Raw genomic sequence first — 7,353 nt, forward strand, 5'->3', positions numbered from 1 at the left:
AAACACACACAAAAATTCTCTCTAGGTTAGAAGCCTATGAAAAGGAGTTTTTTCAGGCGAGTTATGAAAAATAATCATTTAAACTCAGTAAAAATTAGAATCCATCCCATTCAAATGTGCATATAAAATAGCAAAATTCATAGAATCCATTAAGATCAACAACCTCAGAGGTATTTACTCATATTTTTCAGCGGAAACTTTCATCATTTTAGAATCGGTTTGAAGTTTGTAAGTCGGAGGTTTATAAGGAGCACTTGAAAGCAACAGGGTTCCCCATGGCGCATGCGCGGCTGCAACCCCTAGGAGCTGAAAGAGATTGGCCAAATTAAAGGCTGATGTTATGTTTTTTTCATTCTCTTGCATCAGATGTTTAATTTAGCTGTCTGTTTTCATTTTGTATCACAATAATGAACTTCCTGTGTTGATGTTTTAATAAATGCTCTCTCTAAAGGCATTCAGGTGTTTGCCGTTACATATTGCTGTGGAGATTACATCTTAACTGGCTTTGTTCCAGTCACGACCTGACTCAGTCACTCAGCAGTTATTAAACATCTGAAACCTCCGTGTGAGGATTCCAGCATTTCAGGTTACACAGGTGCTCCAGGACGTCATTGATGTCTGACACTTACTTCTTGTATGTTCAGTTCACCCACACATCCCTTACATCACAAAAAAAGATTAGGAATGAGTACAGTGTACGGTTTGTGAAAAATAAACTACACAGTAGAACGCTTGTAGAAGATATAAATTGTCAAATGTCCGAAGATAATCCTTTTCTCTAAAGAAAGGATTGAAAAATTACTTAATCTCCAAAAAATAAAGTTCAGTGCAATATTCAGGGAGAGGAGATGATGATACAGAAAGACAACCAGTCTGTCAAATAGCCAGCAGAGACAAAAAGAGACAAAAGATGTAAAAAGAGTGCTGCAAAGGATCACATGGGCCAGGCCTTTCACCTAGGGAACAGCAGATGAGCTTTTCCCAGCCTAAAAATAACAGTGAAGCACTCCTGGGAGGAAAACCATTGGCCTGGATGACAGGAAATAGTAACTTTACAACATCTCCATTCATTATCAGCCACTCAATCATAAGATCTGCAATGCTTTTGTTTGTTCTGCAGAACATGGGCACAGTTCAAACGAAGCTCTAGCTGCAGGCAACGTGGGACTAATAAACATTCCCAAATATAGGAACTTAAAGCATAACATGTGTGCCATGAATTATGAAAGTCTACATCCATTTAGTGTGCAACATTAAATGAAACAGCCCTGACATTGTGTTCCTGACTTTATCATGAAAAATACATTAAGATGAGGTCAGCTTTTGAATAAAAGAAGAAAGCTAAGTCCTTAAAATGCCACGGGGGTGTATGTTGGATATCTTGATCTGATGAGACCACATGAGTCAGAAGTTTTCTGCTTCTCTTAAAGCGGAAAGAATAATTTTGGTTCTTTGGTGTAAGGTTGCCCCACTTTTATTGCTTCTCTGAGCATCTATTACAGTCAAAGTATACATGCAACTTGATCATGTGTAAAATTTTGTGGGAGTGCTCCTACAGGCTTATCTATCCATCCATCCATCCATCCATTTTCCATCTCGCCTGATGGAAAATTGAGGGGAGCTGGTGTCCATCTTCAGCTGTCAATGGGTGAGAGGCAGGGTCCACCCTGGACAGGTCGCCAGTCCATCACAGGGCAACCCAGAGACAAACAGGACAAACAACCATTCACACACACACTCACACCTAAGGAGAATTTAGAGAAGCCAGTGTTTTCGGACTGCGGGAGGAAGCCGGAGTACCCGGAGAGAACCCACGCATGCACAGTGAGAACATGCAAACTCCATGCAGAAAGACCCAGAGCCAAGAATCCAACCCAGAACCTTCTTACTGCTCCACTGAGGAGCCACAAAGATGCATCGATTAATCTTTTTTGGAGTTTATGATAAATATTTAAATTAAGCATAGGAGATCCCAACGCAAAACCCCATCATGCACCTCAATATTTTTGCAAAATGTTCAAACACAAATTTACCAAATATAAGAGGAACATCATAGTTTGGTTTAAAGAAAGCATTTTTGTTTTGTTAAAATTTAGTTTGTTAAAAGGATTTTACAGTTTGAAGAAATAGAAAATTACACCATATGCCAACCATCACAAGGATGTGCATGACAAGGAAGGGCTATATATACCGCATGCATCATTTAGATAGTTAACATTGCATTACTTCTTGAGCTCCTTGAGTTATTTACCGTCACAGGTAGACCATTCGGCAGTGTTGGGGCCGGTATGATTTAAGCAGTCAGAGCCTGGCGGTGTGTTTAATTTGTTTTACATCTTAGCCTCTTCTGTGTTTACTACTAGTATTTCCCTCCATCCATTACTTTTACTGACCTGCTTCCCTGTACCTGCTGGGTTAAAACAACCCCACAGCATGATGCTGCCACCTCTATGGTTCAGTATAAAAAATACTTCTTATACTGCAATTTGCTTCAAGCCCAAAAATTTCAGACCACCTTAATATAGAAGTTTGTTGTGCCACTTCTAGGCTTGTGGTACACTGTAAGATTTTAAAATCTTTTTAAAAAATGACATGATTTGTGAAGCTCGCATCAAACAGCTATCCTTCAAGCTGTGAATCAATGAAGCTCATTCAGGTCCCTTTGCTGCTTCTCTAACTAATGCTTTCTTTGTCAGGTTAGGTGGAAGAACATGTGTTGGTAGAGTTACAGTTTTCCTTTTTCAGATACTTTATTAAACAGTGCTCAGGGAGATGCTGACAGCTTCCCATTTATCACCTAAGCCTGTTTTAAACTCCTCCATATCTTTACTCCTGACTTGTCTGCTGTGTTCATTGGTATTCAATGTGCTTTTTGTTCACAAAACTCAACATCCAATTTGTGTAAGCCCAAAAAGGATTGAGACCCCTGCTAGATTTGGGTTTATCATAACAGTTTTTTTTTCGTACTAACCAACCTCTGACTGGAAGGTAGAATAATGTTACATAGTGGCCCAGACACTTGAACCCAATAGAAAACCTATGGTGTCAGCTAAAGATTAAAAAGAGGCCTTTCATATTCAAAGGTTTGGGGCTCATCACCAATAAACAGGAAAAATACAAAATAGTGAGCTTTCAATAACAGAAGGGTTTAAATCCCATAATACTAATAAAGGTTTGTCAATTAAAAATTATTAAGGGAAAAATAAGAGTTAACTCTTTAATTACAGGTAAACAATGAATTATTTATTTTACATTATACTTAATTTAGATTAATGTATTCAATTTGGAGGGGTGCCCTTCTTATTTTTCTTTTTATAGCTAATAAATATCTTGATTGAATTATATGAATAAAAAAAAATTATCGGCTTGAAATCAGTTCATAATTTTGGTAACCTCTGAAATAAGTTGGAGGTACTGGCCTTTATCCAGGGGTATCAAAGTAAAGGGGGCTGAATAGAAATGCATGGGACACTTTTCAGATTTTTAATCCCCTTAGACATAGTGTTATAAATTCCCCCCAGGTTGACAGATCTCACTGTTTCTAATCTATTATTTGTAATGCTACATGTTTATGTTGGTTTCAGGCTCCCTTTATATTGTAATGCAGGTTCTGAATATGTGTTTTGTTGATTCTACATGTCACAGTAATCAGGTGGATGCTGCTGCTAAACATAAATCAAATTGGTGATGCTGAGTATAACTGAATGAATCATTTCTCACAATGCTAATTATAAAGGTTTTCTGAAGAGTTTGCATTCTTTCCTTTCACTCTGTTAGAGCTTAGCTTTGTTCTATCACACAAAATCCTGGTCAGAAGAGTTCCAGGTTCTTGTCTTAAATTGGCAAAATGTGGAAAGGTTTTATTAGTTGAACCCTTTTTTTCTGGCATCACAGTCTCCTTCAAATAAACTTTATGTATTTTATTTTTCCTGAAAACCTTCTGGAAATCCAAAGAAGCAGTGCTGAGTATTTGATCTTCTCCCCTCCATCAGTGCAAAGCAGTAGCAGGAGGTCAGGAGCGCTTGGCTGCTGGATGTGTTAAATATGCATGCTCTCATCCACCTTCACTGACAGATAGTACCCAACAGAGGCTAGAGGAAGCCCACTGTGTGGCTGTGACTCTTGCACTAGTGCTGTAAGGAAGCTAGCAGCAGCTGAGCAATATAGACAGAACTCCAGTACTAAACCAGGACATTGACCATGATTTTGGATCCTGTATACTTTGGTTTCTATACATGGCTATCAAGGCAAGGCGAGGCAGGTTTTAATGTGCAGAGCATTGCAGCAACAGGACAATTCAAAGCACTTTACATGTGTATTACAACTAGTGTTAATTTTAGCAGCCATTTTTAAATTTAGTTTCAGTTTTAGTCCAGTTTCAGCGTCGCTTGTTAGCTTTTATCACATTGAGTCGACATCATCCCATTTTTATTTAGTCTAGTTTTAGTCGACTATAAGTCAGAGCATTTTAGTCTTTATTTTAGTCCAAGAAAATATAATATTATTCGTTTAGTTTTAGTCAACAAAAACTGTCAACATTTTAGTCTAGTTTTAGTCAGGACATAATTTTAACCTTTTACTTTTTTGTCAGCAGATAATATTTAACATTTCCTAAAATTATTTCACATTTCAACATTTTCTCATCTTTTTGATGAAAAAAACAATTTTAAGGAACAGATGCAGACATGGAAGATGTTCTGACAATATTTGCATATTTATTTTGAACGTTGTTTAGGTTCAAAGACACAAACACAAATGCTTGCATTAAAACAAAAAATACACCTGACAAAGGAAACAAATAAATAAAATAAAGTGTCTTATGAACTTAACACAAGAGCTGGCTGTTTAAAGCTAGTTCACATAGAATAATAAAATAAATAGATTTGAGGCCAATTCTGTGAAAAAAAAAAAAACTCAAACTGATACAACAAAAGTGCTTTCCTGCCAGCTAGTTCACATGGTATATAAAGGTACAGTATTTAAGGTGAAACAAAGCATAGCTTACTAGTCCTGAGAGTCAGCTTTGTATTTGGTGTGAGAAATTAAGGAAGCTTGTATAGCTGGCCTGTCATTGTTTCTGGATGGTTGTTGGTGGTGGTGTATCTTCATTCTGGAACAGAAATTAATACAATGTCAGGATAGATAAACAGCATAACAGGAATTCCAAGTGTATAAATAGCATATAGGTCGTTTTTTTTTCTTAACAAAAACTAAGTCTCTGTAAAAACTACATTTGACAATCCTTTTCAAACTCATACAAACAACCTAACTATCATTTTATGCAGGAATAAATTGCAGACATTTTTATGTGTGCATGCGTTTTGGTTGTATTAATACTGATGCCAATTCAAATCAAATGTCCTTGTAATAGTAATATGCAGATAAACCATTAAATAATAATATGTAATTTTCGTCTCATCTTTGTTCGTGGACTAAAATGTCCATAGATTTTAGCCCGGTCTTTATTTACCGAACTGCATTTTCGTCTTGTATTTACTAGTCCACGAAAGTTATTTCTGATTTACTCCCAGTTATTGTTTATTAGTGGGGATTTTCGTCTTGTCTCGTCTAGTTTTCGTTCGGTGAAAAATGTGCGTTGACGAAAATATTTTCGTTTAGTTTTTGTTAACAAAATTAACACTAATTACAACAGCATAATAGAAGACATGAACAGAACAGCTGCAGCACTTGTCACCTAGCCCTCATTTCAATTGTTTGGGGGCTCTTAAGAAGGACAATTGTGAAGGGCAAATGAAGCTTTGGAGCTACTGACTGGGTTTGTGTGCCAGAAACATGTGTCGTGACCTCCAGTAGGGGAGGTGCACAGCTCAGTCCTCTGCCAGCTCCCTATAGCGCAGCGTCACACAAATCAGATCGACAAAGTCAGACATTCTGCAAGGCCCCAAATTTCCTTTCCACTCCTCCATCAGTCTGCATATGCGCAAAGTCTGCTTTGTGAGCATTTGCTGCCCCTCTAAATCCCGCTATGTTCCACTGTGCTGCACACGGAAAAAAACAAAACAAAATGCATGTCTTATGTGAATGCTAGCAGAGGCAGAGCTGCAAGTTTCTGACCTCAACCCTTAAGGCAAGCAATGATTAACAGGGTTGTGTTTGGCACTAAAAGCACGAAGAAACCTCTAGATTGCAGTCTGCGCATTATAACATAAAATGGATTTATCATCAAAATCGAAATGTTCTCCGTTTAAAATCATTAGCAGTTATATGACATAGTGAGTGAGACATAAATATGATAATAGACACGAACCGACTGCAGACTGAACTCAGAGCTTCAGGGTAGGTGATGAGCATTGGTTCTTATCTTGAGGTGATTTAAATCAGAGTAGAAAATGTGTCTTGGAGAGGTATCTTTAATGAAGCAGTCCCATGCTATTACCGCCTGCCATCGGGGTGCTGTTATGACAGCTTCTGTAACAAAACAAACTGGGTGAAAGGGTTTGACCCTAAACTTTTGTTAGCTCCCATTGCGTGACTTTTGGCATGTAATCACAGACTAAATTCAATGACCAAGTATAATTGATGCTGGCTGTAACAGTTAGCTTTAATGATATGCTGTGTGCAGAGTGTGTTTTTGATATCTGTAAAAATCATAACCAGTCAGATTAGCCCTTCTTTGGGACCCATCACTATGGAAAAATGAATTACAGCCGCAGCCCCTGCACAGGAGAGCTGAAGACCTCTCCTATTCAGCCAGGCCAACAATCCCCTTTAACGACCGACCTTTCAGACACTGTTACAGGACCTGTTCGTCTGTTCCAATTTGCAAGTTTTCAAAAAAGAAAACCAGGCTTTGTTCAGCTACTGTATAAAACCTCGAACTCAACGCTATTCCTGACATTCTGAATTGAGAAAGCCTCCTGGATGGAAGGCAAAACGTCTTCAAACTTGGAAATTAGGTCAAGTGGCTGTTGGAGGCTGGAGAAGTACCTCTCTTCTCCAGCAGAGTCCGCCGTGGATCCTCCTGAGCAGAGCCCTCTGCACAGCTGCTGCTCGTTACCATCATCAGGAGGACCCACTACTTAAGCTGTCTTCAGACCTTGCCTCAACGCCGCAGTGTTGAGCCAGTTGGTTAGAACCTAAACCTAGAACCTCTGAGAACTTAGTTTGCTCTGAATCCCGACTGGATCCTAATCTTGTCTCTGTCTTTCCAGGAAAACCTGATCTTCCCTTGCGAAGCTCAGGAAGAGCTTAACCTGCCGAGCCTGCCCTCTGAGCCAAACCTGAAGATTACCTCTGGATTCACATGCAGCTCTGGACCAAGAGCTGGAAACCCAAAGTCAAGGTCTGCTACCTTCCTAGAAGCAAGACGCTGAAGCAGCTAACGGACTCTGC

The sequence above is a fragment of the Cyprinodon variegatus genome, unplaced genomic scaffold (assembly GCF_000732505.1).
Source record: "Cyprinodon variegatus isolate N-32 unplaced genomic scaffold, C_variegatus-1.0 Scaffold335, whole genome shotgun sequence".
NCBI lineage: Eukaryota > Metazoa > Chordata > Actinopteri > Cyprinodontiformes > Cyprinodontidae > Cyprinodon > Cyprinodon variegatus.